This window comes from Rhinopithecus roxellana, unplaced genomic scaffold, assembly GCF_007565055.1.
Source record: "Rhinopithecus roxellana isolate Shanxi Qingling unplaced genomic scaffold, ASM756505v1 contig4922, whole genome shotgun sequence".
NCBI classification, from domain to species: Eukaryota; Metazoa; Chordata; class Mammalia; order Primates; family Cercopithecidae; genus Rhinopithecus; species Rhinopithecus roxellana.
The window spans coordinates 1-22,681 of record NW_022143665.1 but is presented as its reverse complement, the minus strand read 5'-3'; the positions used below and the strand labels follow the sequence as shown (position 1 = coordinate 22,681).

General features: G+C 44.4%; 1 long non-coding RNA gene across 2 annotated transcripts; it reads left to right on the top strand.

Annotated features, from left to right (window-relative positions):
• The first annotated feature begins 918 nt into the window (after positions 1-918).
• On the top strand, positions 919-22,129 carry LOC115896109. Of its 2 annotated transcripts, XR_004056079.1 has the most exons (4): positions 919-1,072; positions 1,724-1,821; positions 13,402-13,518; positions 19,941-22,129. It is a non-coding gene; the product is annotated as an uncharacterized LOC115896109 (long non-coding RNA). The 2 variants fall into 2 exon arrangements; XR_004056078.1 differs by lacking the exon at positions 13,402-13,518.
• Positions 22,130-22,681: the final 552 nt, after the last annotated feature.

Genomic DNA, 22,681 nt, shown 5'->3' with positions numbered 1-22,681 from the left:
CCACCTCGACTACGTGTAGAATCATCTGGAAGATTTTAGGAATCTCTCTGTCCAAGCTATGCTGCACACCAGTTAAATCTAAATTCTGGGCGTAAAGCCAGGCGTGGTGGCTCAAGCCTATAATCCCAGCATTTTAGGAGGCCAAGGTGGGCGGATCACCTGAGGTGAGGTGAGTTTGAGACCAGCCTGGCCAACATGGTGAAACCCTGTCTCTACTGAAAATACAGACATTAGCCAGGTGTGGTGGCACACGCCTGTAATCCTAGCTATTTGGGAGGTTGAGGTAGAGGAATTGCTTGAGCCTGGGAGGTGAAGGTTGCAGTGAGCCAAGATCGCATCATTTCTCTCCAGCCAGCCTGCTGGGCGACTGAGCGAGACTCTATCTCAAAAATAAATAATTAAATGAAACAAATAAATACATTCTGGGCATGAGACCAGGCATCAGTATTTAAAAACTTCTCTAGGTGATTCCAGAGTATAACCAGCCTTGAGAACTGCTGTTGAGAGAAGCAGAGTCATGAGAAGCCTTTTACAAAAATTCTACCTGCCCAACAAAATCCTGGAGTACATGAGCCCAAGTTTCATTTCTGTGCTTCTTTCTTTTCCAGCTGGCCTTGGCCGCACAGGCACTCTGATAGCATGCTACATCATGAAGCATTACAGGATGACAGCAGCCGAGACCATTGCGTGGGTCAGGATCTGCAGACCTGGCTCGGTGATTGGACCTCAGCAGCAGTTTTGGTGATGTAAGTAGTAGCGTACATCTGTAGTTCCAAGGGAACAAGTGGGGTTGGAATCTGATGGGGACTGGAATTTCCCTTAGTTTCCAGTAACAACAGATAGTCTGGTAGGAAGAAGTTGTTCATGTATCTTTCTGGAAAGCTCTATTTTGATGTTATTTAAATGCTCTAGGAAGCAAACAAGCCTCTGGCTGGAAGGGGACTATTTTCGTCAGAAGTTAAAGGGGCAGGAGAATGGACAACACAGAGCAGCCTTCTCCAAACTTCTCTCTGGCGTTGATGACATTTCCATAAATGGGGTCGAGAATCAAGACCAGCAAGAACCCGAACCGGTAATGAAGCTGTTTCTGTTGAGATGTTGTTACTGCTTTAACTGCTGTTGAAACCTTGTCAGGGCATGGAGAAATCTGTAGGTAAAATAATAAAGCAGCTCTTGGATGATTGTCAGTTTTTTATATTTATAACCCTCTCTAGGCACTTTTTACCCAAAATAATGGAAACAAGGTTGTGTGTGTCCATAAAACTGTAACTCGGCAGGTGCATAAAGGTTGTGAAGTGAGCTCTTTAGCCAGATCTACCCCTGCCCCTCACCCCTTTTTGCCGTTTCACAGCAGCCGATTTAGGAAAGCAATCAGTCTCAAATGGGGAGCTTTTAACGAATCAAGGGCTTAGGGGGCAGCAGTACTACATTAAGTGGTAGTAAGTACACTGTGAGATTTTAAAAAGAATGTTTTCAAACGTGAAAGCCCATTAACCCTCTTCACTGTCGATACGTTCTATAATGAGTGCTGCTGGGTTGTCTCTGAAAGTCAGCTTTGGCTGTCTTAAAATGGGATCTGTAGCTTGATTGTGAAAGGGAAAAATATTTTAGAGTTTGCAGAAACTTGGACTGTCTGTGCTTATGTGGATAAATTGCTGCTCTGCTTTACTGGATTAATAAGTGCAATGTAAACCATTAGCTCAGTGTTTTTTTACTTACACAGTACAGTGACGACGACGAAATCAATGGAGTGACACAAGGTGATAGACTTCGGGCCCTGAAAAGCAGAAGACAATCAAAAACAAACGCTATTCCTCTCACGTGAGTCTGGCTTCCTTTGTTGTGGTTGATGTTTCTTTATTATGTGTTGTGGGGTCCTTGGTGAGGGTTTCTCCTGCACATTTTTCTCCATAATTGCAAGCCCATGATGCCACTTTGAAATGTTTGCCTATGTTATTTAAAACCTAGGGGTGCTGGCCTTGGAATCTCTCAGCTGTCCCTTGTTTACCTTGGTCCTCATGGCCTTTATGGGTGGGAAGGCGACATCAGGGATGCTTTTTCTCCGTGAATAATCAGCACGGGGCATCCTCCAGAGCTCAAGAGCAGATGGAAAGCCCAGGATGCCAGACCTGTCCATAGTTATAAACCGGTCTATCTCTTTACATTCGCCATGTTGCAGATCATTTGTTTTGATCAGCATGACGTGACGGCTTAATGACATTATGTTGTTTTTGGGGCAACAGTGAACTGGTCTAAACTATATTTTGGGTTTTTTGTTTGTTTCTTTGGGGAATGATTTTCTAGTTATAGAGGAAGATTTAGCCTGGGAACAGGAAGTGTTACAGTTACTGAGTGGATGTGTGTCCGTGTGTCCATTCTTGTGAACGTGTGTTCGTTGGGATTGAACCTGACGGAGCGTCCGAGATGATTAGACAGATGCGCAGACGCGAACTGCAGGACCGTGGTCTTTTTTAGTAGCTGCTTCCACCTGTGGCCACCGGATTTCTTCCTTCTGGTTACTTCCTTCTTCGTGGTGGGCACCAGATTTCCAACCTTCTTTTTTGGGGGAAGGGAGTGTGATGGACATAGATCATTTATTCAGTAAGCATCTTGTAACATGGTAAGGAAGTATGATCTAATAAACTGTTTGTATTGGCAGAAACAGGTTTTCTTTTTCACTGAAAGTAATTCCTCACTAGTATCTTGTCATAAAAATCCTGAAGTAGAATCACATGTAAGGCATGTGTCGTTATGGGCTGCTCCTCTGGGAGGTTCTTCAAAGACCCAGTGCAAAGAGTTGCGTTCTGCAGGTGCAGTGTTATGTGAATGTATGGAGGGCATCCATTTTGATTACAGGCATTTATGAAGATTTCTTTTGCAGCTTAGTGGTACTGTAGTCAACTAGACTGCTTTAAAAATGGTGCCTTTTGGCCAGGCGTGGTGGTTCACACCTGTAATCCCAGCACTATGGGAGACCAAGGTGGGCGGATCACCTGAGGTCAGGAGTTCAAGACCAGCCTGGGCAACATGGTGATAGCCCGTCTCTACAAAAATACAAAAATTAGCCAGGCATGATGGTAGGTGCCTATAATCCCAGCTACTCAGGAGGCTGAGGCAGGAGGATCGCTTGAATCTGGGAGGCGGAGATTGCAGTGAGCTGAGATCGCGCCATTACAGTCCAGACTGGGCGACAGAGTGAGACTCCATCCCAAAAAACAAAGAAAATGGTGCCTTTTGTATAATTTACTTAACTCCAAATGTCATTTTGTTTTTAATTTCCTTATTAAAAGTCTTCATCTAAGGCCTTCACGGTTTTTCTTTGGCAGTATCGTGGTGGCTCCAGGTAATCATCCAGATACTAACTCTGGATGTGGCGGAGGCAGGCAGTGCCCTCGAGCAGTGCTCCTCTGACTTAAGTGTGCATGAGGCACTCGGCGCTTGTTGAAATATGGGTTATGATTAGTGGGGTGGGGGCAGGGCCCAAGATTTCACATTTCTAGCAGAGGCTGCTGGTCCAGGGACCACACATTGAATTGCAAGCCCTAGGAAACTGATGCTTTTGTGGGTTGATTTTAGCTGTGTCCAGGTTTTTTTGTTTTGTTTTTCAGAATCAGCATCATCATTTATTTTTTAATACTTTGTTGCCTGCTGTTCAAAAGTCGAGAGTCAGGGGATACAAATCCTGCTTAGTCAAAAGTTTTTGTTAAATAGGCAATTTCCTTTAGTCACCCTCCGAATCTGCTACTGTCATTAACATGAGTTCAAATCTAGCTGGGCATGGCGGTGTGCACCTGTAGACCAGGCTATGCGAGAGGCTGAGGCAAGAGGACCACTTAGCCCAGGAGTCTGAGGCTGCAGTGAGCTCAGGATTCCTTTTGGTAATATCCTAAAAACAATATATAAAATAGCCCCACATAACACAAATAACAAAGTTTGAGGCCACACTTTCAAAGAAGAAAGCCAAATGCTAGTTTTTCTAAGCTCTGAGTTATGTGTGTAGACCCTGGGGGATTTTTGATGAGTCTCAGCAAATCTCCTTCCTCCTCTATTACAACATTTTGCTTATCCCTTCTCTGCGTTTTCAAACCCTCTCTGCTATTATTTGCAGCTTTTTGGCCCTAGAAAAGATCAGTCGAAGGTTTTCTTTCTTTCCCTCTTGTGTCTTTATAGTTATTTTAGGAATAGAAGTCCCTGAGGGACTGTGTTCAACAATGGCTTGGGTTGAAAAATACAAAATCAATTTCTTCATCCCAATTTTGACTCATTGATTTCTGTGAGCAAGTTATTTTGCTTTAACATTGGCACTTAGCCTTATGAAAGTACAGTACGTGCAAGAAAGAAAGTTAGTGAGAAATACACAAGTATTAGTGACTCTTAGGAGAAAGTTGTCGTACATAAAATATTATTCCAATGATTGGTTTCTCTCTCTTTTTTTTTTTTTTTTTTAAGATGGAGTCTTGCTCTGTTGGCCAGGCTGGAGTGCAGTGGTACGCCCTCGACTCACTGCAAACTCCGCCTCCCGGGTTCCAGTGATCCTCCTGCCTCAGCCTCCTGAGTATCTGGGATTACAGGTGTGCGCCACCAAAACCAGCTAATTTTTCGTATTTTTAGTAGAGGCAAGGTTTCACCATGTTGGCCAGGATTGTCTCGAAATCCTGACCTCAGGTGATCCTGCCTCAGCCTCCCAAAGTGCTAGGATTACAGGCATGAGCCACCAGCGCCTGGCCGGTTTCTCTTTTATAAATGGTCAGTTTTGGGGGAGAGTTTTAAGTTTTTTATCGATTGTAAAACGGCCATTTGCTCAGCCTGTCTAATCCTGACTACAGTGATGACAACCATGTGGCACCATTGACAATGAGCTGATCTTCAGGACGCGATGACAAGTATATTGTCTGTGCTAAAATGGATTTGGTAGATTTCATAACTTGAGCCATGAGGCCTGTTGTTCCGCATACTGATGGTTTTGACAGGTTAGGAGATGGGTGTGTGTGTTAGCAGTGGAAAGTAATTCTGAAGCCATGAGGTTTACTGGAAGAACAAATAACCATCTATAATGCTGACACCTGGACATTCAGGCCGTTCTGCCTTTAAGGAACTAAAGTGAAGCCTGGGATGGGTAGAGAGTTTTCTAGTGCTCCCAGGTCATTTATTCATTCCGTTTAAATATTCACCCCTGTGATCTTAACATATATTAGTAGGCTTTTTTTTTTTGTGGGAAGATTACATAAGATGGTGTAGGTATAACTTGTGGGGTGAGGTTAGTTTGTACTTCGAGTTCACCCTTTAGTCTAATCCCTTTCCACAATATAGGATGCCTGGCGTGTACATTTTTTTTTTTCCGAGACAGAGTCTTGCTTTGTTACCCGGGCCGAAGTGCAGTGGCATAATCTTGGCTCAGTGCAAACTCCGCCTTCCGGGTTCAAGTGATTCTCCTGCCTCAGCCTCCCAAGTAGGGATTACAGGCACCCGTCATCACGTCTCGCTAATTTTGTTTTTTAGTAGAGATGGGGTTTCACCGTGTTGGCCAGGCTGGTCTCGAACTCCTGACCTCATGATCTGCTCCGCCTCAGCTTCCCAAAGTGTTGGGATTACAGGAGTGAGCCACTGTGCCTGGCCCGACATGGAATTTTTAATGATGACAGTGATGAGGTCAACAATAAAAATGACATGATAAGTCAAATCAGTCACTTCCAAAATTGATCAGCAGTACTCTGCACGCAGCACATGCTCAGTAGAGGCTCTAGTTGGTCACAGATGTATCCGGATAACCATGTGGAAGTGCAGTCATTGGAAGGAGCTTCTGCCCTTCTAAATGGGAGGCGGTTTCCTTCCTTGCCGCTAGAACCCAGATCAACGGATTAAGAAACACCAAGCTGGCTGGGCGCCGTGGCTCACGCCTGTAATCCCAGCACTTTGGGAGGCCGAGACGGGCGGATCACGAGGTCAGGAGATCGAGACCATCCTGGCTAACACGGTGAAACCCCGTCTCTACTAAAAAATACAAAAAACTAGCCGGGCGAGGTGGCGGGCGCCTGTAGTCCCAGCTACTCGGGAGGCTGAGGCAGGAGAATGGCGTAAACCTGGGAGGCGGAGCTTGCAGTGAGCTGAGATCCGGCCACTGCACGCCAGCCTGGGCGACAGAGCGAGACTCTGTCTCAAAAAAAAAAGAAAGAAACACCAAGCTGAGGCTGGACACAGTGGCTCATGCCTGTAATCCCAGCACTTTGGGAGTTCAAGGGCAGGAGGATCACTTGAGCCCAGGAGTTGGAGACCAGCCTGGCCAACATAGTGAGACTCTGTTTCTACAAAAAAATTAAACAACAACAACAAAAAAAGTAACTGGGCCTGGTGGGATGAACAGGTAGTCTCAGCTGCTACTCAGGAGGCTGATGTTGGAGGATTGTTTGCACCAAGGAGTTGGAGATTACAGTGAACTATGATAATGCTGCTGCACTCCAGCCTGGGGAGCAGAGCAGTACCTTCTGTTTCTTTCTTTCTTTCTTTCTTTCTTTCTTTCTTTCTTTCTTTCTTTCTTTCTTTCTTTCTTTCTTTCTTTCTTTCTTCCTTTCTTCCTTCTTCTCTTTTTTTTCTTCTTTCTTCTTTCTTTCCTTTCTTTCTTTCTTTCCTTCTCCTTCTTCCTTTCTTTCCTTTCTTCTTCTTTCTTTCTTTCTTTTTCTTTTTTTTCTTTCCTTTCTCTTTTTCTTCTTTCTTTCTTTCTTTCTTTCTTCTTTCCTTTCTTTCTTTCCTTTTCTTCTTTTCCTTTTCTTTCCTTTCTTTCTTTCCTTCTTTCTTCCTTTTTTCTTTCCTTTTCTTTCTTTCTTCTTTCGACAGAGTCTTGCTCTGTTGTCCAGCCTGGAGTGCAGTGGCATTATCTCGGCTCACTGCAATCTTCGCCTCCCGAGCTCAAGCAATTCTCCTGCCCCAGCCTCCCAAGTAGCTGGGATTACAAGCGTATGCCACCACACCTGGCTAATTTTTATATTTTTTTAGTAGAGCAGGGGTTTCACCATGTTGGACAAGCTGGTCTCGAACTCCTGACCTCGGGTAATCTGCCTGCCTTGGCCTCCCAAAGTGCTGGGCTTACAGACATGAGCCACTGCGCCCAGCCGACTCGTTTCTTAAAAATGAAAAAGAGGCCAGGTGCAGTGGCTCATGCCTGTAATCCCAGCATTTTGGGATGCCGAGGCAGGTGGATCACCTGAGGTCAGGAGTTTGAGACCAGCCTGGCCAACGTGTTGAAACCCCATACTAAAAATACAATACTTAGCTGGGCGTGGTGGTGTACACCTCTAATCCCAGCTACTCAGGGGGCTGCAGTGGGAGAATTGCTTGAACCTGGGAGGCGGAGTTTGCAGTAAGCCAAGCTCACGCTATTGTACTCCAGGCTGGGTGACAGAGCAAGATTCCATCTCAAAAAATTATAATAATTAAAAATAAAAAAGAAACCCCAAGCTAAAAGCCAACTAGTATGAAGAAAGTGAGTGCGGAAAACAACTAAGAAAAATCTATAGTATGCATACTTCCGTGAAATTTTGCTCCTTTTGTGTTGCCCTTGGTTAAATGTGAACCGTATTCTAAAAATGTGCCATTCCCTTAGCTTCCTGGATGACTCAGGAGTTAGTGATTCCATTGAAATGAGATCAGTTCTGCTGTGTTACGTTCGTTTTTAGTTGTGCCTCCTGTGATTTTGTTAACTAGTCTGGGGTTTTGTGGTTTTGTTTGTTTGGTTTTGGTTATCTGGTTTTGCCTCCTTTGCCCATTATGGTTTGGTTTAGTTTTCCGTGTGTGCACATCTTGTGCTTTTTGAAGACCCTCAATCATTTATCTATGACTGATTTCAGTATCATGAAGTTAAATTACCATGGGGTAGTTATCTAACTAGTGACTGAGTCCCCAAGTATCAAACCTGTTTAAACACAGCATTTTGTTCTCCAACATAAAATGGCAAAACTCCATCCTTGTGGACCGCCCCTTTGTATCCCTGTTGCTGTTTTGGGCTTTTAGGGTGTCTAAAATTCACATATGGCTTGACTGACTGATTGATTGATGATTGCGTAATTTATTTTGGCTTCCCAATTTGAACATCTGTTCTTTCCCCTTCACCCCTTTCCAGATGTCCCCTAGCTGTGCTGACCTCTGCACTGTGTAGTGTTGTCATCTGGTGGATTGTTTGTGACTACATTCTTCCCATCCTGCTATTCTGTCTCGATGGTTTCAGAACACAGTAGCCATCAGGACCCCCTGACAGATAGCTGCTGTAAGTGTCCCGTTCTGTTTCTCTGCCGTTGCTTACTTCTGGTGCCTACTGTGGTTCCCACAATGCATTTTTTCTGCTTGTCAGCTCTTAGCTTTGTTGGTTTGCCTATTTTCAAAGGTTCTTTTTCTGAATCTTTTCAATTAATGGGATGGTGGTGGGGAGGGAAGGTGGGCTTCTCTGTTCCTCCCACAGAGAGGATATTAAAAGTAACGTATCTTGTTTTAAAGTTATGCTTATCCTTAACAGATATTTCAAAATAGCACTTGATAAATGAAGACACTGAAACAGGTTTTTCCCTATCAAAAGTAGTTAGTTAGCTTGGGATAATTGGGGTGGTTTTATTTTTGTCGGTTGGCTATACAATTTTCCTCTAGTTTTTTCTGTGTCTTGAGTATGTCCTTCCCAATCTAGCAAAGAAGCATTTTTCCCACTGATCTACTTTCATTAAATATGTGACTTTGTAGCCTCGAAATCTGCCGTTGTACAGCAGCGCTCTCATAAGTCTTCTCTCTAGTGTGCAGAACGTCCTGCTGTGTCTCATTCTCCTCCTCCCCTTTAGGGAATACAGTAAGTACAGTGTGTAGCACTTGATACTAAATGAAAGTAGGAGGTCGGAGCTGAGGCGCCTGTTGAAGTCGGTGCATTTCCATATGATGGTCATTGCTCCCGCTTTCCCCTTGCCCAGACATAGCCAGAATGCCTTTATTAGGCTGATAGCAGCAAATTTGTTTTTTTGAGATCTTTATCTTTGAAATGAAGACCTTAACAGCGAAGAGGCTTTATTTCTGCAGAAGAATGTGCAAGAGGCCCACTTGTGGAACAACATGTTGAAGACCGCCAGAAGGCGGGTGTGTCCTGTGTCACGGGGTCCACCGCCACCCTCCTGTGTCTGAGCTGCATTCTTCCTTCTCTGAAGCTTTTTCCTTAACTCATATTTAAGAATTTCTTCTCTTTCTCCTCTTGGACTTGGAAGTTATGAAAGAATGCAAAAGTTCCCTGCAAGATCTCTTCCAAAGAAAAATTCCATTGCAACCAACTCTGGTAGTTTGTGGTTTCATTGAGTATTTTCACATAGCTGAGAAGGATTTAAAAATCAAGCTGATTTCACTCTTCAGAATTAGGCAAAACCTGCTTAACTTGCTCCTATTGATGGCATTTTCTTGAATATCTTAAAATGAAAGCTTATTGTCGTGCATTCAGACCTGCTGTATTTCTGAGCTAGATTAACCTTTTGGGTGTTTTCTCCTTTACTTCTCTTAGTCAACTTTGATTGCCACATATTCTGACTCAAGAGCATCATGCACTACATAGATTTATTCTTCTCAAACTGTTGCAAGTGGCAGAGATGTTCCGAATGGGTGGAACAGTTGCTAATAATACTTAGTCACTTTGTGGTTGAATGATCATTCCCAGGGTAAGTTTAAAAATGGTCTCTATCAGGCTCTTTTCTTTCAGTATTCCATGTAAACTATACCTTCTGTTATTGTTGTTAATGACGTTTGCCATGGTATTTCTAGACCCAAGCAGAGTATTCAGTTTAGCCTGACTCATTATTTGGAATTTTCAGAAGCAAAAAACTTGTGACAGTTACAGTGGTATTAATCAGTATCATCTTTGTAGCACCCCATGACTTTCTTTCCAAAGGGTTTTATTTGTCAGTTGGTGACTCCTGAGTGCCACCTCTGCTGGCAGCGGACGCAGGTGGCATGGCATCGTTTGATCAGTGGTTTCCAGTGAAAAGCTCCTGTTATGCGGCGTGCATGGAGAATTAGGCCATAACAACACTTCAGGCTTCTGAGTCAGACCCGGAGATAGCGGGAAAGGCTTCTCTGAAGGCTGCAGGGCCGCAGGGTCACCTTTGTGCATGCTCTTGTAGCGTCTGGAGTGGATAGCCAGTATACACAGTGCATAGTTGTCCTGATGGATTGTTTTCTTGGAACTGGACATTTATGTTCCAGACCTGGCTTTTTAGTTTTTGGCTTTGCCGTGTTCCTTGGGTTGCAGATTTCACTGTATCTGAAGTCTCAGAGTACCGAGGCTCCAAGGATGCTGCAGAGAAGGTGAACTACAGTATAGGCAAGAGGTAGGTAGGACAGAGGATTTTGTCAGGGGAGATGGGAAGGAAGAAAATACATTTGCTGCACGCTGCTCTGCAAAGCCATGCCTGGCCTGGGTTGGGAGGCAGAAGGCAGCGAGTGCCCGGGTGCTCTGTGGCAGAGGCAACGCGTCCCCCTCTGGTGCCTGTCAGGTGGTGTGCGCTGTCACTGGTGATAGCTCAGTGGAGTTCTACCCCCACCCTGACTTCATCAGTGCATAACCTGCAGTTAGGATAAATACCGTGTTGTCAGTGCAAATAACTGGAATCTTCCCTGGTATGATTAGCACACTCAAGTTCTATCATTCTCTTGGTTTTAAAGTTCCACAGAAATTACTCGCTATTTAATATTATTATTATATTAGTTCACTGTACACTAATTTTATAGAGAAATAAATACTTTTTAAAAGATGTTTTCCAGCAGCCTAAGAATGACTGCACGATTGAGCCGTAGTGTCTTGTTTTGAATGCCATTTCAACACTTCAGTCTTAATTTGAGAAATCAGGATTCAGATTTCCTAAGCAGGCAGCGTGTCAGCTCTTGTGTTTTCCTCAGATTAATTATTTTGCAGTGTGATTGTTGTCTGTGCTTTTGGCCAACCATGGCCTCAAATAATTTGAGAAGTCGGTGTTGTATTTCAAAAAAGAGCCAACAGGAGTCTCGTTTTCCCCATGCGTAAGGCAGCGGCCCAGGGGGACGATGAGAGCTGTGCAGTGCCAGTGCCGGCCTGGGCTTCAGAAGTAGCAGTGAAGCAGCAGTGATTTGTTTTGTTTTATGCAAAATTCTATATTCAAATTCTTAGCAGAGATGAATAAATATTTTTCCTTCACTTTATATAAACAGAAATAATTTTTAGGGATGGGCAGGCTGGCTCATACCTACAAATCTCAACACTTTGGAAGGTCGAGGCAAGAGAATCACAGAGGCCAGGATTTTGAGACCAGCATGGGCAACATAGCGAGACCTCATCTCTATAAAATGAAAAAAAAAAAGTTAGCTGGGTGTGGCGACATGTACCTGTAGTCCCAGCTACTCTGGAGGCTGAGGTGGGAGGATCAGTTGAGCCCAGGATTTGAGGCTGCAGTGAGCTATGATTGTGTCACTGCACTCCAGCCTGGGCAACAGAGTGAGACCCTGTCTCTTAAAAAAAAAAAGAAAAAAAAGAATTTAAAAATAGTCCTTTGTTTTTAGAAGTAGAATTCACAAGCCAGGGTAATAGTTGCCTTTAATGCTACAATTAAGTCTTCATATACACTCTTTTTTTTTTTTTTTTTTTTTTTTTTTTTGAGATGGAGTCTCGTTCTTTGGCCTAGGCTGGAGTGCAGTGGTGTGATCTTGGCTCACTGCAACCTCTGCCACCCGCGGTCAAGCAGTTCTCCTGCCTCAGCCACCTGAGTAGCTGGGATTATAGGCACCTGCCACCACACCTGGCTAATTTTTGTATTTAGTAGAGATGGGGTTTCACCGTCTTGACCAGGCTGGTCTTGAACTCCTGACCTTGTGATCCACCTGCCTTGGCCTCTCAAAGTGCTGGGATTACAGGTGTGAGCCACCACGCCCAGCCTCTTGTTGCTTTTTCAGTGATGAGACGTTTAGCATTTCACTAAGTGTTGGATATGCTTTGGTTTGGGTGATGCTAAGGTTGTAGAAATGTATTGATCTTAGCTTTTAAGGCCCTGTCTTTGGTATATTAGCCAGCATGGTGGTAGCTGAGGCCTGTGAGGTGGGATGCTCACTCATTGTAATGGTTTCTTTTTACTCTTTTGAGCTGGGTTCTCATAAGTTGTTACTGGCTTTCTCACCTTTATGTTTGAATAGGAGAGAAGAAAGCTTGTTAAGTCAGTGTTTTCTCTTTCAGAAAATTAAAAGTTGGTATCTATAAATGTGTGTATATGTGTTTAGTTTGTCACTGATTATCTCTTGAAGAAAAAGTTGCATATAGGCCTGGCGTGGTAGCTCACACCTGTAATCCCAGCACTTTGGGAGGCTGAGGTGGGCGGATCACCTGAGGTCAGGAGTTCGAGACCAGCTTGGCCAACATGGCAAAACCTCATCTTTACTAAAAATACAAAAATTAGCCAGGTGAGGTTGTGGGCGCTCATGGTCCCAGCTATTCAGGAGGCTGAGGCAGGAGGATTGTTTGAACCTGGGAGGCGGAGGTTGCAGTGAGCTGAGATTACACCACTGCACTCCAGCCTGGACAACAGAGCAAGACTTGTCTCAAAAAAAAAGAAAAGAAAAGAATTGCATATAAAATCTTTTGATGTCTTCTGCAATTTTCCCTGTGACAATTTAAAGAAAAAAAAGTCAAAGGACCATCTGCCTCTAAAAGGACATTCCGTGCGGCCTTTATCTCAGGGCGCTCTTTTCTGATTCATCGTGTACTTCCTCCTGGGCAGCCTACTCTCATAGGCACCAGTTTCTCAAGCTTTTTAGAGTTTAATTACGGCAAGCTTTACAAAATTTAAGTGTTTTCACTTTCATTTTAGTGGCACTTGGAGATTTAGTAAGTGTTATAATCCAGACGAAACTCATATTTTGCTTAAACACTTTCTAAAATTTTGAAATGTTACATAAAATTAGTATTGATTTAGTGGATTATTACCCATACTTACAGCTTTGAAGAGTAAATATTGTATAGTTATTTCCTGAATTTATGTTCCTATTCTTTAGAATTTGGGCTTCTTAATGGTGTCTTGTTTCATGACTGAAAGTCTGAGAAGCTACTTTTACTTTTGTTGGGCAGAAAGATTTGTTTGGCTGGTGAATTTCTTTGGTGTGGGAATTGCTTAAAATGCCAAGTCATTCGCCTTCCAGAAGCAAAGCCCTCCGGTTATCTTTGTGTAACCTTCAAAGAGAAATGAGATGCTTCATTTTAAAAGGCCTTGATGTAAAAATGTGTTTCACCTTTTTTTGGTAAATGTGTTGATGGAGAATCCTCTCAATTCTCAAGATAATTTGCACTAAAGTGCAAAAATACTTTCCTCTGTCAAGTATTTGCAAATGGTTTCAGTGAATGTAATCTTATTTTTTTCCAACTATTTTCAGAGTAATTCTTCAATCCAGTGTTCAGAGCTGTAAAACATCTGAACCTAACATTTCTGGCAGTGCAGGCATTACTAAAAGAACCACCAGATCTGCTTCAAGGAAAAGCAGTGTTAAAAGGTGAGAAAAGAATCCTACTCTTCTGAAAAGTTGCAAGCATTGGCTTTCCAGTTTAATATTTGGACCCTACCTCTGGCGATTGACATGAAATTAGGAGAAAGTAGAGTCTGTGTGTTACTTGTTCATTATCTAAGAAAATCTGGACCATTTTAATGTAGGCTTTTGTTTTGTATTTCAGAAGTAATTCTCAACACTGGAAATATGGTCTCTGGGTCATGATATGGGAAAGTTTTTAAATTAAGAATTTCCAAAGCTGGCTGTCAGGACTTGGAGGACATCTTTCTAGGTGTATATCAGACACAGCATCATTGCTGGACGATTAGCTGCAAGTGAGTGTGATGGTGGACATGAGATAACTCCAGAGAGTTTGAGGATCCTTCTCTGCCTAGTGACTCTTTGTCCTCTTGGCCACAGCCCACACGCGAGGCACTCGTTCTTTCACTGTCAGCACTGTCTTCAGTAAGTGGAGGCAAAATTTCGCAAAACCAAGGTGTCCTATGACCACGTCAGTGACTCTGTTGTCTTTGGACATTTCTCATGAAGTAGACATGTCATTTTTAAAGTTTTCTGATAACAGATCCCATTTGAAGAGAGAATAGATAGCCCAGGAGTGGAAGTGGGGATAGATGGCTCAGGAGTAGAAGGGGCATCTTTTCATCTTTGCCTGGCATTGGCAGCCCATGCAGTCCTGTTTCTGTTCTCCTGGTAAAAACGATCTCTTCTAATAGACATGAGCGACCTGAAGATAATCAGAACCAGCCTTGAAAATGTCCTGCACGCGCGCCCCGCTTCTCTTCAGCTTCCCTGCCCTGTGTCTCTGAGGCTTTGGGCCTCGGGGCCTTATCAGTGTGAAATTAGTCCCCAGTGCAAAGCAGCCAGTCTCCCGAGAGACCCTTGGCACAGCTGGGAGCTCTGTGTGCTTTGCATTTGGAAGACTCGTTCAGCTCTGCCGTGTTTCCTCTTCACTGTTTGTTTTGTACAACCTTACTGCACACTTACACTCACATGAGGACGCAGCAGTGCCCTGGCATGAGGATTTGAGGACTGTCAATCACTGATGCATGATTCCAGGATTTAAAATTTTTCATTAGAAATGTACCAAATATTCCTATTTCTTTACTCTTGAGAAGAATATTAGAGAAATACTGACCAAAGGTCAAAGATTTAGGTACATTGGAACAATGGCAGAGTGTTATTTCTGTTTTTTTTTTTTTTTTTTTGAGACGGAGTCTCGCTCTGTCGCCCAGGCTGGAGTGCAGTGGCCGGATCTCAGCTCACTGCAAGCTCCGCCTCCCGGGTTTACGCCATTCTCCTGCCTCAGCCTCCCGAGTAGCTGGGACTACAGGCACCCGCCACCTCGCCTGGCTAGTTTTTTGTTTTTTTAGTAGAGATGGGGTTTCACCGTGTTCGCCAGGATGGTCTCGATCTCCTGACCTTGTGATCCGCCCGTCTCGGCCTCCCAAAGTGCTGGGATTACAGGCTTGAGCCACCGCGCCCGGCCCGGAGTGTTATTTCTAACAGTGAGAAACAGGAAATGGGCTCAAGATTGTTACATTATGCCAAATGAATTGGGAGTCATACAGTTTAGTACACGAAGCAATGAGTGAAAAGAGCCATGCATAACAATTCTGAAGTATGAGCTGGGTGCAGTGGCTCACGCCTGTAATCCCAGCACTTTGGGAAGCCAAGGTGGGTGGATCACTTGAGGTCAGGAGTTCGAGACCAGCCTGGCCAACATGGTGAAACCTCATCTCTACTAAAAATACAAAAATTAGCCGGATGTGGTGGTGGGCACCTGTGGTCCCAGCTACTCGGGAGGCTGAGGCAGGAGAATTGTTTAAACATGGGAGGTGGAGGTTGCAGTGAGCCGAGATCGCGCCACTGCACTCTAGCCTGGGTGACAGAGCAAGACTGTCTCAAAAAAAAAAAACAATTCTGAAGTATGACTCTAATTTTGTAAGTGTAAGTATACTATGTATAGAAATATAGAGATGTATAAATATTTATATACCTACAATACATCTATATTTATAGATGAGTAAGTGTCTATATGTATAGAAATAAGACAAAGGAAAAATATGCTGTGATACTAATAAAAGTTCTGGTTGGGGGGACAGTTGGGATTTTTTTTCTTTTTTATCATCTTATGTTCCAATTTTTCTACAATAAATGAAGGGAAATGGGAGTGTTTTAACTGACACTTTTAGGTGAGCCAAACTATTAATTCAGGCCAGGTGCAGTGGCTCATGCCTGTAATCCCAGCACTTTGGGAGGCCGAGGCAGGTAGATCATGAGGTCAGAAGTTCAAGACCAGCCTGGCCAAGATGGTGAAACCTTGTCTCTACTAAAAATACAAAAATTAGCTGGGTGCAGTGGCGGGTACCTGTAATCCCAGCTACTCGGGAGGCTGAGGCTAGAGAATCACTTGAACTTCGGAGGCAGTGAGCCAAGATGACGCCACTGCACCCCAGCCTGGGTGACAGAGCAAGACTCCGTCTCAAAAAAAAAAAAAAAAAAAAAAAATCAAATAAAAAGCCTATCGTTGATGACAGTTAATTAGTTATTTTTGACATGTCTTGAAGGGGCATATCCTTTTTAGGTATGAGTGCATGAGTACTCAGGCTTTTTTTTTTTTTTTCTTTTTGACATGGAATTGCCCAGGCTGGGGTGCAATAGTGTTATCTCGGCTCACTGCAACCTTCGCCTTCCGGGTTCAAACCATTCTCCTGCCTCATCCTCCCAAGTAGCTAGGATTACTACTTGTGGGTGGCATGTGCCACCACACCTGGCTAATTTTTGTATTTTTAGTAGAGATGGGGTTTCACCATTTTGGCCAGGCTTATCTCAAACTCCTGATCTCAAATGATCCACCTGCCTCAGCCTCCCAAAGTACTGGGATTACAGGCATGAGCCACCACGCCTGGCCGCTCAGGTTTTTATTATAGCCCAGTGTGTCTTGCACATTTAATTCTGCTGTTTGCTGTTTTAGATTATGCTTTTTAGGTTACAGAGGAGTAGAGTCCGGGAGCCTGGCCGGTGTTTGCCAGGTCATACCGTCTTCCTTTGAGGGAAGAAGGGCTGGCCTTGCCTCTGTTTTTCTGTCTAGGTCTTGTTGCGTTTCCATGTCACTCTGGTGACCTGAACTCCTGCCTCTCTGGAGAAGTGGTCCCTGGTTGCAGCACGCGTCTGCCTGAGGCCCCTGGAAGGGATGATGTGAGGGTCCTAAGGGAGATTTCAGAGCCAGTGATCTGGACTGAATGTTGAAATGGCCCAAAGCAGTTTCCAGGAATTTTGGATAGTTCTGAAAACCAAAAAGACTTCCTTTAAATTCCAGCATGGACTTTCAGAGATGATGTGGAGAGAAAAAGGAGCCTAACAGTGAGGATTAGCTGGGGCTCACCTTCCTCTAAGCGGGTTCTTTCTTTGTGCCTCTTTTGGGGCTTCGGCCTGTGTTCACATCACCTTACCTGTTATCCACCTGCAGCTTACAAAAGAAAAGCAAATAAATTATGTATAGATTTTAAGAATTGGAGTCAGCCAAGCTGTAGCCTGGAGCTTTTATCCTACTGAATATTGTTCATAATATCCTACTGCATCGTATTCTTTTCTGGTTGGAGGGTAATGAGGGAGTTCGTATGTTGGTGCATGGTCTGATTCTGGGCACAATAGTATGAGCTAAATTTGAATAAATTTAAAGTATTGAGTGAAATCTTTAAACAGCAGTAGAAAAAAAAAAATGGAGCACCCTTTGGGGTCCTTTCATCGCTACCTGCAAGGCACCAGGGTTGCCAGTTCCTACTGGTTCGTCATCATCTCTGTGGCGCATAGGAACTTGACCTTCCATTTTCATGTTCCTTGGCATCCAGGAGGAAGACTCCACCCAAACTCGCTTTGCACTTAATTGGCGCTTTTGATTTTTGGGTTTACTGAGAGGCTCTTCAGCTTTGGGGAACTTTTTCAAAAACGTCAAAAGAGCAATTACTTGCAGCAGCTGAAAAAATAGGAGTGATGTCTTCACTGTTTGTCTTTGGGGAAAGGTGCCGCAGTTTCTCACAGAAGATGCCTGTCCCCTCGTGTGTCCACTTGAAGCTGTGCCCCATCAAACCTGAATTTCATGTGACCACAGGTCTGGGACGGCCGCCAGGCAGCCTGTGTGGCCCTCGGTCCTGCCAGGGCTCTCTGTGGCACCTTCTCATTCCCTTCCCCGAGTCTGGAGAGGGAGGCGAGGGAGCTTCTCCACTTCCCACTTCCTGTTAGAGCTATAAATCCATGCTAACCTTTCTCTTTTAAGAATTAATAAATCCAGTGAGTAATTGGCTCCGTTGGATTGGCCTGTTTTCAGTGTTCTCACATGACCTCTCTGAAGAGCTGTCTTAGAACAGTCTTGGAAATTTCATCGTGCTCCGAGTGAGCCTGCAGCCGCCTCATTTGCTCGCATTCACTCATGTCTTCTGCAGCCCTTCCGCCAGTGTGTTTGTTAGCTTCTGCAGTTTCTTTTGGGCAGGCTCTTTTTTTAAAATGATAACCTCATTCATTTTCTAAGAAATCGTCATGTACAAGTTACTTTAACTCTTGAGTTGCATCACTGGGAGCCATTACTTTCTGCTGCAGCTGCCAAACCAAACCTAAGGTCCGGACTTTGGGGTGCTCTGTACCTAATTCTTCATGTTGCTGGGGTTGGGGAGAGAAATGCTCAGCTTCTTTCCTTAGCCTCTCTTTTTTTTTTTTTTTTTTTTTTTTTGAGACAGAGTCTCGCTTTGTCGCCCAGGCTGGAGTGCAGTGGCCGGATCTCAGCTCACTGCAAGCTTGCCTCCCGGGTTTACGCCATTCTCCCGCCTCAGCCTCCCGAGTAGCTGGGACTACAGGCGCCCGCCACGTCGCCCGGCTAGTTTTTTGTATTTTTTTAGTAGAGACGGGGTTTCACCGTGTTTGCCAGGATGGTCTCGATCTCCTGACCTCGTGATCCGCCCGTCTCGGCCTCCCAAAGTGCTGGGATTACAGGCTTGAGCCACCGCGCCCGGCCTTTTTTTTTTTTTTAAATGAGACAGAGTCTCACTCTGTCACCCAGGCTGGAGTGCCATGGTGCGATCTTAGCTCACTACAACCTCCACCTCCCAGGTTCAAGCGATTCTCCTGCCTCAGCCTCCTGCATAGCTGGGAATACAGGCGTGCACCACCACGCGTGGCTAAAAAACTTTTTCTGTATTTTTAGTAGAGATGAGGTTTCACCATGTTGGCCAGGCTGGTCTTGAACTCCTAACCTCAGGTGATCCACCTGCCTCGGCCTCTCAAAGTCCTGGGATTGCAGATGTGAGGCACCGCGCCCGGCCTCTTTCCTTAGCCTCTAAAACCACGAATGTTTTCAGGAGCCCTTCAGTTGGGAGCAGCTGCATCTAGGACCTCTGACTTCTTCAGTGTTCTCGGGTGGCTTTGCCGGTGTCACACTTGCCACTGCCTCTTGACCCTCAGAGCCTCAGATCTGGGTGCCTGTTCCATTGCTTCTGGGCGTTGACTTTTGGCTACTGCCATTGTCTCCAAAGTCCATCAGGAGAGGAGTCCCAGAAGGTTGTCCCTAAGTGTTTCTTGGTAAAATGCTGTTTCTCTCCAGTCTTTTGAAATATTAGTGATCCTTTGAAATTCCAGATATTTTCCCACTTGTCTCACCAGCTGACCTGGATCTTTTGGCTCAGTGCCCTGTTGGGATCTCTGCAAATGAAACGATCGATTCAAACGCTCCTCCTTGAAGAACGCAGCAGCAGCGTCAGGCGGGGGCCTCCAGATTGGGAGTGGTTTTTCTGACTCTTCTTTTGGTTTTGTTTTCTGAGAGTTGTTACTGACCTGGAAGTGTAGCGTCATAAACTGGGGAAGGAGAAAGAGAGGCAGGAGGAGAATCATGGAGTGCGGAGGCAGGTAGTCCGTGGGGTGTCTCCTGTGCTTGGCGGCGCTGGAAACCGCTTAGGTGCCAGAGCTTTTTCTGTGACCAAATTCTGGCTTTTGAAATAACCCAGTAACAGTTCTCTATCTTTTCATTCTGCCTGCTCCTCCCCCAGCCTGGTTCCTCAGAGGGAAGGAAGGAGAACGAGTGCTTTGCAGCACGTGCCCCTGGCGGCATCATGGTACTTTCCTGGCCCTGCTGCCTCTGCCTGTCCGTCTTTTATGATTTTTATTTACTTGTATTGGTTTTTTAAATTTCTATTTTTTGCAGAACTGAACCTTTTTCTGCCCTGCCTTTCTCCTGTTTGTCTTTCCTTTGTGGTTGACATTGTGTTGTCTTCTCCAAAGTATTTGTCATTAGAAACTCACAGCAAGCGCATACTTTTTAGCATGTCAGCACTTTTATTATGTTGCCCTCCTTGTCTTTGATAACTGCCTGTGGACGCTGTGTAAACGTCATGGTAAAAATCCTTTTTTTCCCCCTGTAGTCTCTCCATTTCAAGGACTAAAACAGTCTTGCGTTAAGTAAAAACCTGTGACCAGAGCTGAAGGAAGACTCTAGGAACTGAAAACTGCAGCAGAAATTAGCACAATTTGAAAACAAAACAAAATTGCAAAAGCCTTAGTTGCTTTCCACCTAAGAAGTCGATCAATGGAGAAAGTGTCCGCTGGAGTTTCGATAATGAACTTTGAGTTTGGGTGCAAGCGAAGGACTCAGAGAAGGGCCCAGCTCTCAAGCTGAACGACAAAAATGCTGTTGTAAATTTAGTCTCAGGTGTAAATACCCAGCCCTCTGGTTCCCAGGGAGCTGGCTGCTCTGAGGTGCACGTGTGTCTCTGTGATGGCAATCATTGTAGTTGCTGGCCTTCAGAAGAATTGAGGATCTGATGGAGGTTTTTTATGTATTTATTTTCTGTTCACCTTGTGACCCTGTGTCAAAATTTGTAAAGATACAAAAGGCATTAATTACTGAGATGGTACTTTCTGTAATTTGATACTATTTGGCTTAATCATCTTCACCTATTTGTAATACTGTTGTAATGTTAACTCTGTTAAGTACCCAAGCTGCTTGTCTTCCACCAAAGAGTGCTTTATTAACAAGAATCTGTGAAAACCACATTTAAATACTGTTGCATGTTGTAAGACCAGATGGTTACCTTGGTAACCTAAAACTTGCAAGATAATATTAATGGTAGCTTTAGAAGACTCAGGAGGAGAAACTGACTTCAGAATTGGAAGATGTTGCAAGTCATCCCTTTTTCTGTCCTTTAGGGACTGAAGAACTGGGAGGCTGCCCATTGTTTGGTGCCAGTCATACAAATTAAAATCATATTTCCTTCCTTGCATGGAAGAAACACAGTCAGTTATTCCCCTTGGAAACAGCAATCCCAAATAATGTCGGCTTAAAAAAAGTTAACCGCTTTTTAGAGTCCTTCTCTGTAACATTGGATTTTTTTTTTTTTTTTTTCTCCTTATGAGATCAGTCTAAGGCCATTGACGCAGCCTGCGATCTCAGTGACAATGATCTGCTTGTGGATCTCACTGTTGCCTTTGGTTAGGGAACACAACTAGTAACTCTGCAGAGTGCCTTCTCCCCCTACCCTACTGGAACACAGCAGAGTCTGTGCCATGAAGCAGTTACAGAAACAGAATTGATTTGCTGCTTAAAAAAAAATAAAAAAAAAAAAAGGCGGGGGGGGCCAAAATAAAAGAATATTTAGTACTCACCTCGGTTCCTTCCACAAGAAGTGGGTGGTTTAATGATTGTTAACCCATTTTTGCCTGTGCTGGGAGCATGGAGGGCCGAGATGTTGACAGGCAGTAAGAAGCAAACGCCCTCCTAAGCCACAAGGCGTGCGCCAGATCTAGTAGGCAACTCCATTTTAAGAAGCTGCCTTTTTCACAAAACTTCAAGAAATTAAAGCAGTTGGAAGAAACAAGTTAAAGTCTTCAATGCAGGAAGGAATTGAAAGGCAGTGCCTCCATTTTGGTGCACTTTCTTGGAAGAAAGTGTGAAAGTAACCGGCATCAGGAGAGATGGAAGATGCCGTGTTCTCAGCCAAACAAGCGACTCTTTCCCCGCCAGGCACTATGGGGTGGGGTCAGGCCAGCTTTTCAACACTGGGGACTGGATCACAGAAAAACAGTGGTTTTCTGTCCCTGGAAATGAATAGGCACAAAGACCCCCTTGGCTGTGGGAAGACCACTCTTCAATAAGATGTGGGTGGGAGGAGGTACATTCCTTTTGCTGTTTTGAGCTGAGACAATGTAAATATTCAAACTGTGCCATGCATAAAGCATTGAATTCTCAGGGCACCTCTTCTTCCCCTTACCCTTTTAAGGCCATCCGCTCCATAAATAATAATCCAGGTAGTTGTGAAAATCGCGCTTCTTAGTCTGGCTTTTCGTCCCGTCAGAACAAGTAAATGTAGGCGCCACAGCTCTTGTGAGTACGGTCTCCCTCACGGTGAACAAGCCTCCTGGTGTTTCGTCCAAGAAAAGGAAGGGTGTCAGCGGGACCACAGTCCTTCTTCATTTTATAAACTGCCTCTTCATGTTGCCTGCTCAAGTTTCCACCTATAATTGCTATCACTGTGGCTCTTTCTAAAAATCCTTCTATTTAACTGGTTCACTGAAATTAGTCATAGAAAACCTGTGATTTGGTGAAGAAGCATTCCTTGTATAACCAAATGACTTGGGATGGTGTGCAGAGCAACAGTGTTACCTTATGGGGACCGTCTCTAGAATCCAGGAAGTGTGGGTCTGAGGGATGGAAAGTTCTTCCTGCTATGAAGGAGAGTGGATGCTTCCCCTCATCCCCAACTGAAACCACAAACACCCAGAATCTTCTGGGATTCTGACTTAGAGTCCTTGTTACAGAAGACCTTGTTGCTATGGAACATGAAACTGTGTCTGTCTGATGGAGAGATTCCCTTAACTTTAGAGCCTTAAATAGCCCTGAAAGTACACCGGGACGGTTTGCAATGGAATTAAAATTAGCAGCGCATATTTTTAGGTGCCCTTGAAGCTTTCTGGGGACTCAAAATTATCAAGAGTCAGGGACGGTCCGGAGGAAGAGCATCTGCAAAACTGGGTTCCTAGAAGTGCGGACGGACTTGGCTTGTTATAGAACTTGGTGGGAGAGGCGCCTCGTGAGAGCTGAGTGGCCGGCGTGGCCGTGCTTCCCGGCGGCGCGCGGCAGGGCTTCTGCTGGCTCCACAATTCACCT